The sequence below is a fragment of the Pipistrellus hanaki genome (assembly GCF_964339955.1).
Source record: "Pipistrellus hanaki genome assembly, chromosome: 3".
NCBI lineage: Eukaryota > Metazoa > Chordata > Mammalia > Chiroptera > Vespertilionidae > Pipistrellus > Pipistrellus hanaki.
In genome coordinates, this window is record NC_140505.1 from 185,137,494 (window position 1) to 185,152,037 (window position 14,544).

General features: G+C 50.1%; 1 protein-coding gene across 1 annotated transcript in view; it reads right to left on the reverse strand.

The window, feature by feature from the left end:
• The window catches only part of RPL3 (ribosomal protein L3), a gene marked incomplete at its 5' end in the record, with an annotated part of 98,990 nt that overhangs the window by 43,385 nt on the left and 41,061 nt on the right, over positions 1-14,544 (reverse strand). The window lies entirely within an intron of this gene.

Genomic DNA, 14,544 nt, shown 5'->3' on the forward strand with positions numbered 1-14,544 from the left:
CTTTTTAAAAAATATATATTTTATTGATTTTTTTACAGAGAGGAAGGGAGAGGGAGAGAGTTAGAAACATCCATCAGCTGCCTCCTGACCACGGTTAGGACACTTTATAAAGTACAGGGCCCAACACCGCGCTGGTCCTCCGAGTTCCGCATCGGACAAGGAGCCTTGCCGTCTCAGGGAGATGACGGTGAGCCCACACGCAAGCAAACGTGAGCTGTGCGAAGTGCTGAGGACGTGGGCAGAGCTGTGGAAGCCTGGCGCGGGCCAGCTCCAGGCGGTGACCCCGAGCCCGGGCTCCCCCCGGAGGAGAGGGCTCCCCCAGGAGGAAGGGGCGGGGAGGGCACCGGAGACACCACGTCCGGCCCGGGAGAGCTCGGCGGGAGGGGACGAGGGAGAGGCAGGCCGGAGGGTGCCCGGGCCCCACGCTCAGCGCCTCGAGGCCTCCGAGCAGGTCTGGTTCATACTGAGTATGGGGGAACCCACAGAAGGGTGGGTGACCATCTGGGTGGGAGCTTTCATTTTTTTATTTTTATTTTTAAATATATTTTATTGATTTTTTTTACAGAGAGGAAGGGAGAGGGATAGAGAGCTAGAAACATCGATGAGAAACATCGATCAGCTGCCTCCTGCACACCCCCCACCGGAGATATGCCCGCAACCAATGTACATACCCTTGACCGGAATCGAACCTGGGACCCTTGAGTCCGCAGGCCGATGCTCTATCCTCTGAGCCAAACCGGTTTCGGCTGGGTGGGAGCCTTTAAAAGGCCACTCCAGTGGTCAGATGGTGGTCAAGAGGTTGCTGCCCCTCCTTCAGACAGGAAGATCGCCATGGCGTTGGGAAGAGGAGAAGTCGAGATATATTTGAGGAAGTGGCTGATCAGTACGTGATGGACTGAGCAAAGGCGGGTGAGGTAGGTGTGCGAACTCCCAGGGTGGGGGTGGTGGGGAGGAGCAGGTGAGCTCTGGCCTCTGTGTGGCCTGTCAGTCATGGTGCTGTGGTGCCCAGGTCCCTGTTCCTCTGCAAGTCCCACCTTCAACCCTGCGTGGGAAATGCCACCAGGCCTCTGATTGGACAGAGGTGAACACGTGATCCATGGGCTGCCCCTTCATAGGCTGACAGGTCCTCATGTTTTGGTGCCAAGAGGGCCCATGGTTAAGCCAATCAGATTGCTTCCCTCCATGACGGGGCAGAGGGATTGGGCAATGGGGGAGGAGGGAGGAAACTCCAGGAGAGGCAAGGGTTCAGAGAGGAAGGAGTGAGTGGCAGGTTCCAGCCTACCCGGTTCCACTCCCTTTGCTGCAAGGCTTACTAATCAGAGTCCTACCAGCCTTGCGAGGCCCACGCCGAGGCTGCTGCCCACCTGAGGAGCAAACCCCCGGGACATGGTGGGACCCAACGGACCCAACACGGGTCAGGCCTGCCCCCTGCTCCACCTGGGCCTCACCTGAGCAGCCCTTCCCCCAGTCTTCAAGAAGATCAATGGAATGGACATCACTTAACGGTCATGTGGCCCTCCCTCCATTGCACCTTCTGTCTTCATCATATCCTCTGTCTTCACAGCTACCAAAGCACTTGTCACATATGTTATCTCCAAAAAGAACTTCAAAATTTGACATCAGCCCTAGTCAGTTTGGCTCAGCGGATAGAGTGTGGCCTGCAGATCAAAGGGTCCCCGGTTTGATTCTGGTCAAGGGCACCTGGGTAGCAGGCTCCTCCCCACCTGGGCCGGTCTGAGTGCTTGCAGGAGGCTATCAATTGATGTGTTTCTCTCACATCAATGTTTCTGTCTGTCTTTCCCTCTCTCTTCCACCCTCTCTAAAAAAAAATCAATGGAGAGTCTGGGCCTTTGGAGGCGTGTGGGGTAGGGGGGTGGGGGGTGGGGGAATCAATGGAAAATTATCCTCGGGCGAGGACTTAAAAAAACCCCACAAGCCGAAACCGGTTTGGCTCAGTGGATAGAGCATCGGTCTGAGGACTCAAGGGTCCCAGGTTCGATTCCGGTCAAGGGCATGTACCTGGTTGCGGGCATATCTCCAGTGGGGGGTGTGCAGGAGGCAGCTGATCAATGTTTCTCTCTCATTGATGTTTCTAACTCTCTATCCCTGTCTCTCTTCCTCTCTGAAAAAACTCAATAGAATATATTTAAAAATAAAAATTAAAAAAATTATAAACCTCACAAAATTTGACATCAACATCTGAAGGACTAGGCTCTGCCGCCAGTTGGGGTGGGAGTGGGGGCAGTTCAGAAGAATGCGTCTCAGAAAGGGATGCAGAGGACATCACAGTGGAGCGTCAGCCTCCAACGGGCCCAGCCACCCCCACGGCCATCACTTCAGAACTTAGAACATGATTGTCGGTCCCTGGGCTGGAGGGAAGTCACTAACAGCTGAAGAGGGTTTTAACAGAGTCAGGGAATTTGGGGAAATATGAAAACGCTTTCGAAGAAATACTAGCTTTCAGTATCAGGGGCCCTACATGATCTGCAGGGCCTGGTTCAAAAGGAAATGCAGGGTCTCTTATTCAAAAGCGGTAAAAAGAAAACAGTGCAGCCGAAACCGGTTTGGCTCAGCGGTAGAGCGTCGGTCTGCGGACTGAGGGGTCCCGGGTTCGATTCCAGTCAGGAGCATGTACATTGGTTGTGGGCACATCCCCGGTGGGGGGTGTGCAGGAGGCAGCTGGTCGATGTTTCTCTCTCATGGACGTTTCTAGCTCTCTAGGTCTCTCCCCTTCCTGTCTGTAAAATATCAATAAGATATATTTTTAAAATAATATATATATTTTATTGATTTTGTACAGATAGGAAGGGAGAGAGATAGAGAGTTAGAAACATCGATGTGAGAGAGTCATCGATCAGCTGCCTCTTGCACACCCCCTACTGGGGACATGCCCGCAACCAAGGCACATGCCCTTGACCGGAATCGAACCCAGTACCCTCCAGTCCCCAAGCCGACGCCCTATCCACTGAGCCAAACTGGTTTCGGCAAGATATATTTTAAAAAAGAAAAGAAAAAAGAAAACAGTGCCATTAAAGGCACTAAAGTAGAATGCTTTTTCCTTTCAAAATATTTTATTACTTATACAATGTCATGGGGCAATAGTGACATGAGTAATATAGTAAACTTAAAATGGCAACAAAATAATATTTTGTCCTAATCTATATTGATAAAAGGGTAATAAGCTAATTAGACTGGACGTCTTCCGGACGACCTGCCGGACGTCCTTCCTGACAAAGCTCGGCCCAGGCGAAGCAGCCCAGGGTCCCAGGCGCCTGTGGCCAGCCCAAGTGAAGCTGGCCTGGGTCCCAAGTGCCTGTGGCTGGCCAGAGGGAGGGAAGCCTGGGTCCCGGGTGCGGGGGCTGAGGCAGAGGCGGTTAGGGGCGATCAGGACAGCAGGGGAGCAGTTCGGGGCAATCAGGCAGGCAGGTGAGTGGTTAGGAGCCAGTGGTCCCAAATTATGAGAGGGTGCAGGATGGGCTGAGGGACACCCCCTCCATGCATGAATTTCATGCACCAGACCTCTAGTAAAATAAGTAATTTACCAATATAGCTGATTGAACATTAGATTCTTCTGCAAATTCACTTATTAGGTCATCAAAATGTGTACTTTTGCCAAGGTCATTTCAGCTGACACACGGGCCTACCTCGTTTCATCGCGCTTTGCTTTACTGAGCTTCGCAGATGTGTGTTTTGCAAACTGAAGGCGAGACCCTCCCCCAGTTAAGGGATTGTGACTCACTTTATTGCAATAGTCACTTCACTGCGGTGGCCTGGAGCTGAGCCCACTCTGCAGTATGCCCAGAATTGAACGCCACAATGGGCCAATGCAAGATCGCAATTTTTTGTAATTTTTAATTTGGAGAAGAATCTTTTTTTTTCTTTTTTTAAAAAATATTTTATGGATATTTTACAGAGAGGAAGAGAGAGGGATAGAGAGCTAGAAACATCAATGAGAGAGAAACATCGACCAGCTGCCTCCTGCACACCCCCCATCGGAGATGTGCCTGCAACCAAGGTACATGCCCTTGACCGGAATCGAACCTGGGACCATTCAGTCCGCAGGCCGATGCTCTATCCACTGAGCCAAACCGGTTTTGGCTGGAGAAGAATTTTTTTGCAGATGCAACTTCCTGGAGTTGTTAAGAATATTTCACAGGCTGCCACATTAGGAGAAATGTCTGATAAATTATTTCAAAATATAAAGTTAGCTGATGATTCTTGTGGAACAGTTTTCGTAAAAAGATTTAACCCTCTCCCTGCACGCAGGAGGGTCGCAAGTTTGATTCCCGTCAAGGGCACATACTGGGTCTCAGGTCCCATCCCCGCCCTCAGTCGGGATGCATGTGGGAGACAACCCATTGATGTGTCTCCTTCACTTCGATATTCCTCACTCTTTCTTTCCCTCTCTCCCCTCCCTTTCATTCTCTCTAAAAACCAATGGGAAAATATCCTACTCTTTGGGTGAGAATTTAAAAATAAATAAATGAATGAATAAATATCAATTTCATATAAATCTGAATTTAATTTTATATGTAAATGTGTATGGTGACACTGTAACGTTTTCTCTAACATTTTCTGTGACTTGTGGAGGTGGCACAAGAAACAGAGTGACTTCATGGCCAGCCGGTATGGCTTAGCTGGTGCCATCCATACACCAAAAGGTGGAGGGTCTGATTCCCAACCAGGGCACATAGCCAAGTTATGGGTTCATCCCCAATTGGGGCAGGTGAAGGAGGCAGCCGACCGATGTTTCTCTCTCTCTCTCTCTCTCTCTCTCTCTCTCTCTCTCTCTCTCTTCCTCTCCCTCTCTCTCTAAAAATCAATTTAAGCCAGGACCGGTTTGGCTCAATGGATAGAGCGTCAACTTGGGGACTGAAGGGTCCCGGGTTCGATTCCGGTCAAGGGCATGTACCTTGGTTGCGGGCATATCCCCAGTAGGGGTTGTGCAAGAGGCAGCTGATCAATGACTCTCTCTCATCAATGTTTCTAACTCTCTATCTCTCTCCGTTCCTCTCTGTATAAAAATCAATAAAATATATTTTTTTAAAAATCAATTTAAAAATTGTTAAAAAGAAAGTGACTTCATGAGTTGTATATATTTTAAATAACCTCTTTAACATTTGATTGCTGTATCTTTCGTAACAAGGAAAACTTAGATTTAACATTGTCTTCCTCAACAATAATGAAACTTCACATAAAAATAGAATTATTTTCTGTAGAATGTGATCTTTAAATTTAATTTTTATTTCAAAGCCTGTGACTTTTTTCTTTCTTTCTTTGCAATGTTGCAGCAGTTTTCAAGATCAGAGATGCTAAGCAATGAAGAATTCTAACTCTCTGACAGGCTTTATTGCAACATCCACGTGCACGCTCTGGTTTTGTAATACTTTGCTGGGCTTTCCCCCCGAGTGTGCTGGCTTTGGCTGCAGGGCGTGTGTGTGTGTGTATGTGTGTGTATGTGTGTGTGTGTGTGTATGTGTATGAATGTGCTCCAGGACAGACTTCCATGTGGGGTCCCTTCTCTCATCACAGCCCTGGTGGACTGCAGCCATCTGCTGCGACTGCCAGTCTGGGCACAGATCCTGGCCTGGCTGCCCCCCTGGCAGCCCCACGGAGTCCCAGACTGCCCAGCCATGTGGGCGCACGCCGGGTGGCCAGGCCAACTGCTCAGCACCCATGCTGCCTGCTGCCCCGCCACTCCTGCTGGCTGGAGCCTGCTTGCTGCCACCTGGTGTATCTTCTCTGCTCACACACACACTTTAGTGCTGAATCGGGCTTCTCTTACGAAACATAGCTCAAAGGCAAAGTATTAAGTATTTCAAGACGGGAAGGCAGAGCATGAAACCCAGGGCCAAGTCCATTCCGAGAGCGGCGTGCTGTGTGGCTGCACGTCACATGCCCATGAGCTCAGACTTGCTGAAATGCTGACTCCAGCCCCCTTCCCATTTCCCCTTTATCCTATTGTGTGCCTTTTCCCTCTGCTTTGGTCTCCCAGTCAATCAGACAGCTGCACTTGTGGGCCTATAATATCTACACCAATTAAAGGGTAATATGCTAATTAGACTGGGCACCTTCAGGACATCTTCCAGAAGTCCTTCTGGACAAACCCATGGTGGCAGGGGCTGGGGCAGAGGTGGTTAAGGGCAATCAGGCCAGCATGGGTGCGTGGGGGGAGCAGTTAGGCGGCGACAGGCCAGCAGGGGAACAGTTAAGGGGCAATCAGGCCAGCAGGCAGAGGCTTTTAGGGGTGATCAGGTCAGCAGGCAGGGGTGGTTAGGGGTGATCAGGCAGGCTGGCAGGCAAGCAGCTAGCTAGGAGCCAGCGGTCCGGATTGCCAGAGGGATGTCTGACTGCCGGTTTAGTCAGGCCTAAACCAGCAGTCAGACATCCCCCAAGGGGTCCTGAATTGGAGAGAGTGCAGTTTGGCTGAGGGGACCCCCCCCCCCTGCACGAATTTCATGCACCAGGCCTCTAGTCCTGTATAATAAAAGCCTAATGTGCCAACTGTCCGATTGTCTGGTCGGTTGATTGTTCAACCAATCAAAGTGTAATATGGTAATAATATGCTCATACTGTTCAATTGCTTGCAATGATGTGCACTGACCACCAGGGAGCAGACGCTCTGCCCGGTAGATTAGCTTGCTGCTGAGGTCTGGCCAATAGGGACTGAGATGGGCTGGACACGCCCTGGAGACTTCCTGCGGTCCCTCCCAGCCCCGATTGTGCACCGGTGAGGTCCCTCAGCCTGGCCTGCACCCTCTCACGATCCAAGACCCCTTGGGGGATGTCAGGGAGCTGGTTGAATCCCAATCCTGCAGGCCACTCCCCTCGGGAGGGCGCTAGATACTGGGTTCATGGCTGGCCTGCACTGCTGCGGAGGCTCTAGTCTCTCCCAATCGGGACTGATTAGGCACCAGCCTGTGGCAGGCACAGTGGGGCCGGGATGAGCAGGAGCTGCAGGGAGGAGCTGCAGGCAGCACTGGACTGCGGGTTTTGTCCCAATCCCACAGGCCACCCCGAGGGACCCCGCGTGTGCATGAATTCATGCAGCGGGCCTCCGTTTGTGCTGTGATAAGAAACATATATTTGGTCTTCATCTGGTCCCCGCTCCTGGCACAGAGCTCCTACTGGGTTTGGAATCTCAGTGACTGGGTTAAGAGGAGCCTATTTGTTATTTATCACAAAGCCCTTAAACAACAGCTGAGTGTATTTTAATGAGGTGACTCTTGTTGTTTTGTGTGTGTGTGTGTGATTTTTCCATTGATTTTTAGAGAAGGAGGAACAGATGGGGAGAGACAGAGAGAGAACCATTGATATGCAAGACAAACTGATTTGTTGCCTCCTGCACACACCCAGACCCAGGCTGGGGATGGAGCCTGCAACTGAGGGATAAGCCCTTAACCAGAATTGAACCCTCAAGCCCTAGACAGTTTGGCTCAGTGGATAGAGCATCAGTATGAGAACTGAAGGGTCTTTGGTCCGGTTCCAGTCAAGGGCACATCCTTGACTGGATGTGCGGGGCTCCATCCCCAGCAGGGGGCGTGCAGGAGACAGCCGATCAATGATTCTCATCATTGATGTTTTTATCTCTTTCTCTCTCTCCCTTCCTCTCTAAAATCAATAAAAATTAAAAAAAAAAAAAAAAAAAGAATTGGACCCTCAACCCTTCCGTCCCAGGACCGATGCTCCATCCACTGAGCCCAGCCAACCAGGGCAAGGAGATGACTTTGGAAAGCCCCTGAGGATGGAGGCTGGTTGCCAGGGGAACCAACCAACCCTATGACTCCATAGCAATCCTGGCCGAAGCGGCTCACAGAGCAGCTAAGCTGGTGAGCACATCGGGGCGATGGGAGGGTGGTGCGCCAGCGAGCACAGGGAGGCTGTGTCCCCTCTGCGTTCCTCGCCCCGTGCATTTCTCCCCTGGCTGTTCCTGACTCAGACCCTTTAAAGATAAGCAGTGGCCCTCGCCGGGTTGGCTCAGTGGATGACCGAAAAGCCCAAACACCGAAAGGTCCTGGGATCAATTCAGGTCAAGGGCACGTACCTCGGTTGCAGGCTCCTCCCCGGCCTGGGATCTGGTCAGGGCAAGTGCAGGAGGCAACCAATCAATGTGTTTCTCTCACGTCGATATTTTTCTCTGTCTTTCTCTTTCTTCCACTCTCCCTAAAAAATCAATGGGAAAATATCCTCAGTTAAGAATTAGAAAAATAAATAAAATAAACAGGTAATAATAAATAAAGCATTTTCCTAGGTGCTGTGACCCATTCTAGCGAATCATTGAGCCTGGGGAGGGGGATTGGGAACCCTTGATTGACAGTTGGTAGATCAATAAGGACTCAGGACAAGCATCAGAAGTGAAGGCATCTATTGGGACTGAGCCCTAAACCTGTGGAACCCGACACCAACTCCAAGTACAGTCAGAACAGAACTGAACTGTAGGACACTCAGCCTGTATCTGAGAACCGGTTGGTGGGGGGAAACATCACACGTTTGGTGTCAGAAGTGTTGGTGAAAATAATATCAAGACAACAGGGCCAGATATGCTAAGCACTTGTCAGCATCATCTAGTTCCCTTCTTTTAATGCCTGTTGCAGAGGCACTAAGCTGACCCTATGAAGCTAGGCCCGAGAGGCGTGAGTGATACAGCGAGGGTCACACCGGGGCATCCACCTTTCAAACGCATGCTTTTAGCCGCTGCACCGCCTTTTGTTAAAGTATCTTCATACTGTTTCGGTAACTCATATCCTCAAAGCCTGATTTATGCAAAAATCCCCTGGTTCTGCACGTCTGTGGGTCAGCAGAGACCCTGGCTGTGGCTACCACCCACCCTCCCGGGCGCTTACCCGTCTCCTGTCTTCCGAAGCCGGTCAGAAGGGACATCAGTTGGGTGGTGGCACTGGGCGAGCCCTCGCTGTCCACATGGCAGACTCCCAGGCCCATCCTTGGTGACGCCATCTGGTCTGGTTTCAAATACTCACTGTGTACTGGCCATTTCCAACCTTGCATCCCCAGCGTGGGCCACTGGTATATCCCACTGCCGTCCCACTGAGCCATCGGGCTGACCTCAAAGCTGAACGCCACCCGTATCTCCCCCAAACCTGCTCCACCCAGCCTCCCAGTCTCAGCAGATGGCAACTTTGTCTTCCAAGTACTCCCGGCAAAATCCTTGGAGCCAGCGCTAGCCAGTTTGGCTCAGTGGATAGAGCGTCCGCCTGTGGAATGAAGGGCCCCAGATTTGATTCTGGCCAAGGGCACAGGCCCAGGTTGCGGGCTCGATCCCCTGTGTGGGGCGTGCAGGAAGCAGCCGATCAGTGATTCTCTCTCGTCATTGGTGTTTCTATCTCTCTCTCCCTCTTTTTTCCTCTTTGAAATCAGTGTGTGTGTGTGTGTGTGTGTGTGTGTGTGTGTGTATGTATGTATATATATATATATATATATATATATATATATATAGAGAGAGAGAGAGAGAGAGAGAGAGAGAGAGAGAGAGAGCGCGAGCGCTTGAGTGAGCCTTGGACTAGATTGGCCACAGTGGAGGTAGAGAGAAATGCTTAGAATTAGGAAGAGCTGACAGGATTTGCTAATGGATCAGGTGTGAAATATGAGAGAAAGAGGAGCCGGGATGGCTCCAAGGATTTATATATATATTTATATACAGACAACTTATGGGGGGATGAAGTTCAATTTTCCTAGTAATCACAGAAATACAAATTAAATCAAACCGAGGAACCATATATATAAATCCTTGGAGCCATCCCAGCTCCTCTCTCTCATATTTCACAGCTGATCCATTGGCAAACCCTGTCAGCTCTTCCTAATTCTGAGCCATTCTCTCTACCTCCACGGTGGCCAATCTAGCCCTAGCCTCTCTCATCGTTCTCCCGGACTTCCCGAATGTCCTTCTCCTGGACTTCCCAAATGACATCCTGCTTCCACCTTGGCCGGTCCAGCGTGTCCTCGACACCAGCAGCCACGGTAATAGCGATCACCATGGCAACTGCTCCCACTATCGAGTGCGTAGGATGTGCCAGATACTCCTCTTTACACTCACCGTGCAAAGGGAGGACTATTTTTTTTCAAAGGGAGGACTATTATTGTCCCCATTATGTAGCTAATGAAACTGAGGCACAAAGACATTAAATATCCAAGGTCCTACAGCTAGAAAGTGGTGACACTGGCATCTAAAGACCAAGGACTTCTAAAATACAAGTCAGCTCAGGGTCCTCCTCTGCTCCAGGCTACTCAGAAAGCTCCTGTCTCTCTCGGCATAAAATCCGGAGTCTTTGCAATGGCCTTCATGGCTGCCGCGGGACCTGTCTCTCCTCCCTCCCCACACCACCACGCTCTGATCGCGCTCTTCCCTTGGCCTGGAAAGCCCTCTCTCCCTTTTCTGCTGCCCAGCTCCTCTCCCCTCTTAGGCCCAGCTCCAAGGTCACCTCCCCTGTGAAGTCTTCCTTGACTGCCAACACTGAGTAATTACCATCTTAGGGTAAGCGGGGGTGTGTGTGTGTGTGTGTGTGTGTGCTGCTCACCCAGCAAGGTCACCTTGGCTGAGGCAATAACTGGCCAAAAAGCAGTTCGGGAGCCCAACGGCGAGGCCTCAGTAAGCACCTTCTGTGGATCTGGATCTGTTCCCAGAACCCCAAGGTCAAGTGGAATGGCAGAGCATATGGCAGAGGAGTGGGACATGGGTCTGGAGATGAGAAGGAGAAGGAGAGAGGACCAGCCTGTCTGGAGCAGACGCCATGTTCCCGGGTCAGAGGCTTTGGAAATACCACTTGGTTTAATCCTCAGAACGTGCCTGGGAGGTAGGGATTTCAAAAACAAAGGAACTGGCGTGTCAGACTTACAAAACGAATAAAGGCAGCATTTCAAAGCAGCGGAGGAGAGGAGAGATTAGTCAAGAAAAGACTTTAATACGAAATTGGCCGTGTACATGGAAACAGCCGAGCTGGACCCCTTACAGAGCATTTGAACTCCAAATGGAGTAAATACAGTCACTTAGATGAATATTTGTATGAATCTGGGATCAGGAAGGCTTGTCTCTGGGTAACACAGAGCACAGAGACTATCGAGGAAACACTGAGAGACCTGTCTACGTACAAACGTAAGTGTTTAGCATAACCAAAAACAAATGAATAAAGTGAAATGAAAATGGAAAACCAGGGAAACAATGTCCTGTGTGTTAGCAGAGAGAAGTACAGCTTCTTGATCTAAACAGACAACTCTCGGGATGAAGTTCAATTTCCCTAGTAATCCTGGAAATGCAAATTAAATCAAATTGAGGTACCATTTTAAAATATATGTTTTATTGATTTTTTTACAGAGAGGAAGAGAGAGGGATAGAGAGTTAGAAACATTATGAGAGAGAAACATCTATCAGCTGCCTCCTGCACACACAACCCCTATCGGGGATGTGCCTGCAACCAAGGTACATGCCCTTGACCAAAATTGAACCTGGGACCCTTGAGTCTATCCACTGAGCCAAACCAGCTAGGGTGAGATACCATTTTTAATTTGCTAAATCATCAGACATTCGTTTGGGGGGAAAAATGCTGATGTCATGGGATGCTATCTTAAAACTGCTGATGCTAGACACTGCCATTTTTAACGGTTAGACACAGCATTTGCATTCTAGGGCAGAAGAGGGAATCTGTTGGCAAAGAAGACCCTCCCCTCGTTCTGGATTATTCTGGAAAGACCAGCTTGGGGGCCCTCTTGGTCAGGCAGCGGTGAAGTGAGAGCCTCCTGCTGCTCTTGGGGACGCCCAAAGCCAGCTGCTGCAGACTAAGATGCTACCATTCCAATCAGGTATATAAACTGGGTCTGCTGATTAAAGAACTTTAAAAAAAAAAAAAAAAAAACTGATTTGAGAGCCAAAACCGGTTTGGCTCAGTGGATAGAGCAGGTGTCGGCAACCTACGGCTCCAGAGCCGCATGCGGCTCTTTTGAAGCTTTACCGTGGCTCCAACAACTTGCAAACCTGTGTGAAAATGAAGGTAACGTCTTACAGCCCTGATGTGCTGACACTGTGCACTGAGGTTCAGGAGCAAAAATCCCATTAACCAGGTAAATTAAATATTTTAATTAGCTATTAATTTGCAAAAATATATTTTACATTGTTAAGTGAAAAAGTCTTTTCTTCAGATTGACAGCTAACTGCACGATCCGGTATATAGCATTAAGGTAAGAAACAATATATGCAGTGTTATATTTGTTTTAAATGTCGCAATGATTTTGCGGCTCCTAGGTTTTTTTTTCCTTCGGAAAGGGGTCCAAGTGGCTCTTTATGTCTTAAAGGTTGCAGACCCCTGGGATAGAGCATTGGCCTGCGGACTGAAGAGTCCCAGGTTCGATTCCGGTCAAGGGCATGTGCCTTGGTTGCGGGCACGTCCCTAGTGGGGGGTGTGCAGGAGGCAGCTGATCGATGTTTCTCTCTCATCGATATTTCTAACTCTCAATCCCTTTCCCTTCCTCTCTATAAAAAATCAATTTTATATATATATATATATATATATATATATATATATATATATATATATATATTTAAAATTGAATTGAGAGACAGGAACATCGGTTTGCTGCTCCGCTTCTATATGTATTCATTGCTTTATTCCCGTCCGTATCCTGACTGGCAGTCAAACCCACAACCTTGACATATTGGAATGACACTCTAACCAACTAACTATTGGCCAAGGAAGAACTTTTTTTTCTAGTCTGGATTTTGGACCGCTGTATGCAGGAAGTGTGTGTGTGTGTGTGTGTGTGTGTGTGTGTCCATCTGCGAACGGGATGGCCGAGGGAGGCAGGCCACTTGAAGGGACCTGCCCAGGTTTGACAAGGAGCCATGCCCTGGGCTGTCAGGCTGTAGGCGGGGGAGCCAGCCTGACCTTGGAATGTGCAGCCATGTGCTGTGATCCGCTGGCTCTACAGGCCCCATGGCAAAGGTGGGGGTTCCCTCAAGACTGTGGTCGGCAAACAAGCCACATGCGGCTCTTTGACCCCATTGAGTGTGGCTCTTCCACAAAATTCTACGGCCTGGGCGAGTCTATTTTGAAGAAATGGCATTAGAAGAAGTTTAAGTTTAAACAATGTGGCTCTCCAAAGAAATGTCAATGGTTGTCCTGTTGATGTTTGGCTCTGTGGACTCATGAGTTTGCCGAGCACTGCCCCCGGAGAAGGAACATCCCCACAGCCAGTGTGGCAGGCCCGGGAGCTGAAGCAGGCTTTGGACAGGAGGCCCAGACTGCTGCTGCCTGCGGTGGGCGCCGTGGGGTCTGCGACAGGGACCCAGGCAGGGCATTCGCCCCGGAAGCTCAGCCGGTCTGCGCGGAGGCTGATGGGGGCTGGGAAGCAGGCAGCCCGCCCGGCCGGATGGAGGGTCTCAGGCTGCGGGCTCTGGTAGCGGAGCCCTCCCGTTTACTGGTAACTCTGCCTTCAGTTCTCCCCAGACCCGCCTGCCGGTTAGTGAGGCTGGTGGCAGTCATGCTTCGGGGAACTCAGGGAGGGCGCCGAGCCCAGAGAACCAGCCTGGGAGCTGAAGCCTGGAGGGGTCACAGATGGCAGGGGGTGACTCATTTCTGGGGAGCAGGGCGGTTGTCCAGAGGAAGCGAGGTGGCTAGAGTGACGGGCAGGCCGGTCAGAACAAGGACCAGGCAGCATGGCTTGGAAGCGAACCTGCCAAGGCTTTGGTCTCATGGGCTGACACAGGCTGTTTGCATGTCAGCAGAAAAGAAAGAGCAGAGCCCTAGCTGGTTTGGCTCAGTGGATACTCAGGAGCACAACTGCTGTAAGATTCTGTTTAGCTCCTTAAGAAACTAGCAACAGTCTTCCAAACTGGCTGTGCCATTTGGAATTCCCACCAGCAATGGATATAACTACTGCTGCTCCACATCCTCACCAGCTCTTGGTGGTGTCGGTGCTTGGGATTTTAGCCATCCCAATAGGTCAATAGGTCTGTGGTGGTGTCTCATTTTTGCTATTTTGTTTTAATATATTGTTTTATTGATTTCAGCGAGGAAGAGGGAGGTAGAGAGAAATGGAAACATTAACAATGAAAGGGAATCATTGACTGGCTGCCTCCCACACGCCCCCAACTGGGGATTGAGTCCACAGCCTGGGCCTGTGCCCTCAACCGGAATCGAACCTGGGACCCTTCGGTCAGCAGGCTGACACTCTATCCACTGAGCCAAACCAGCCAGGGCATCTGCTCCAGGTTTAAGTGTAAGCTTCTGTTGGCAGACCTCCTCCCTCATTGAATCAGACAGCCTCTGGGTGTAACATCCTATTCCAAAACTCAGCAGCTTAAAACAATGGTCATGCACCTGTGGGCAGAGTGGGGTTCAGCTAAGTGCAGCTGGGTTCTCCAGGCCACGGGCCTGCTCTGCTCTATGTATCTCACACCTTCTTAGGCCCAATTTAAATATATAAATGTGTTTCAATATAATTGGTTTCCTTTGTAATCTTATGGATATTATTTTATGCATTTAATCCCATCCCAGCACCTGTCACACTGCTCTGCGTCCCCACTGAATGGACTGTGAG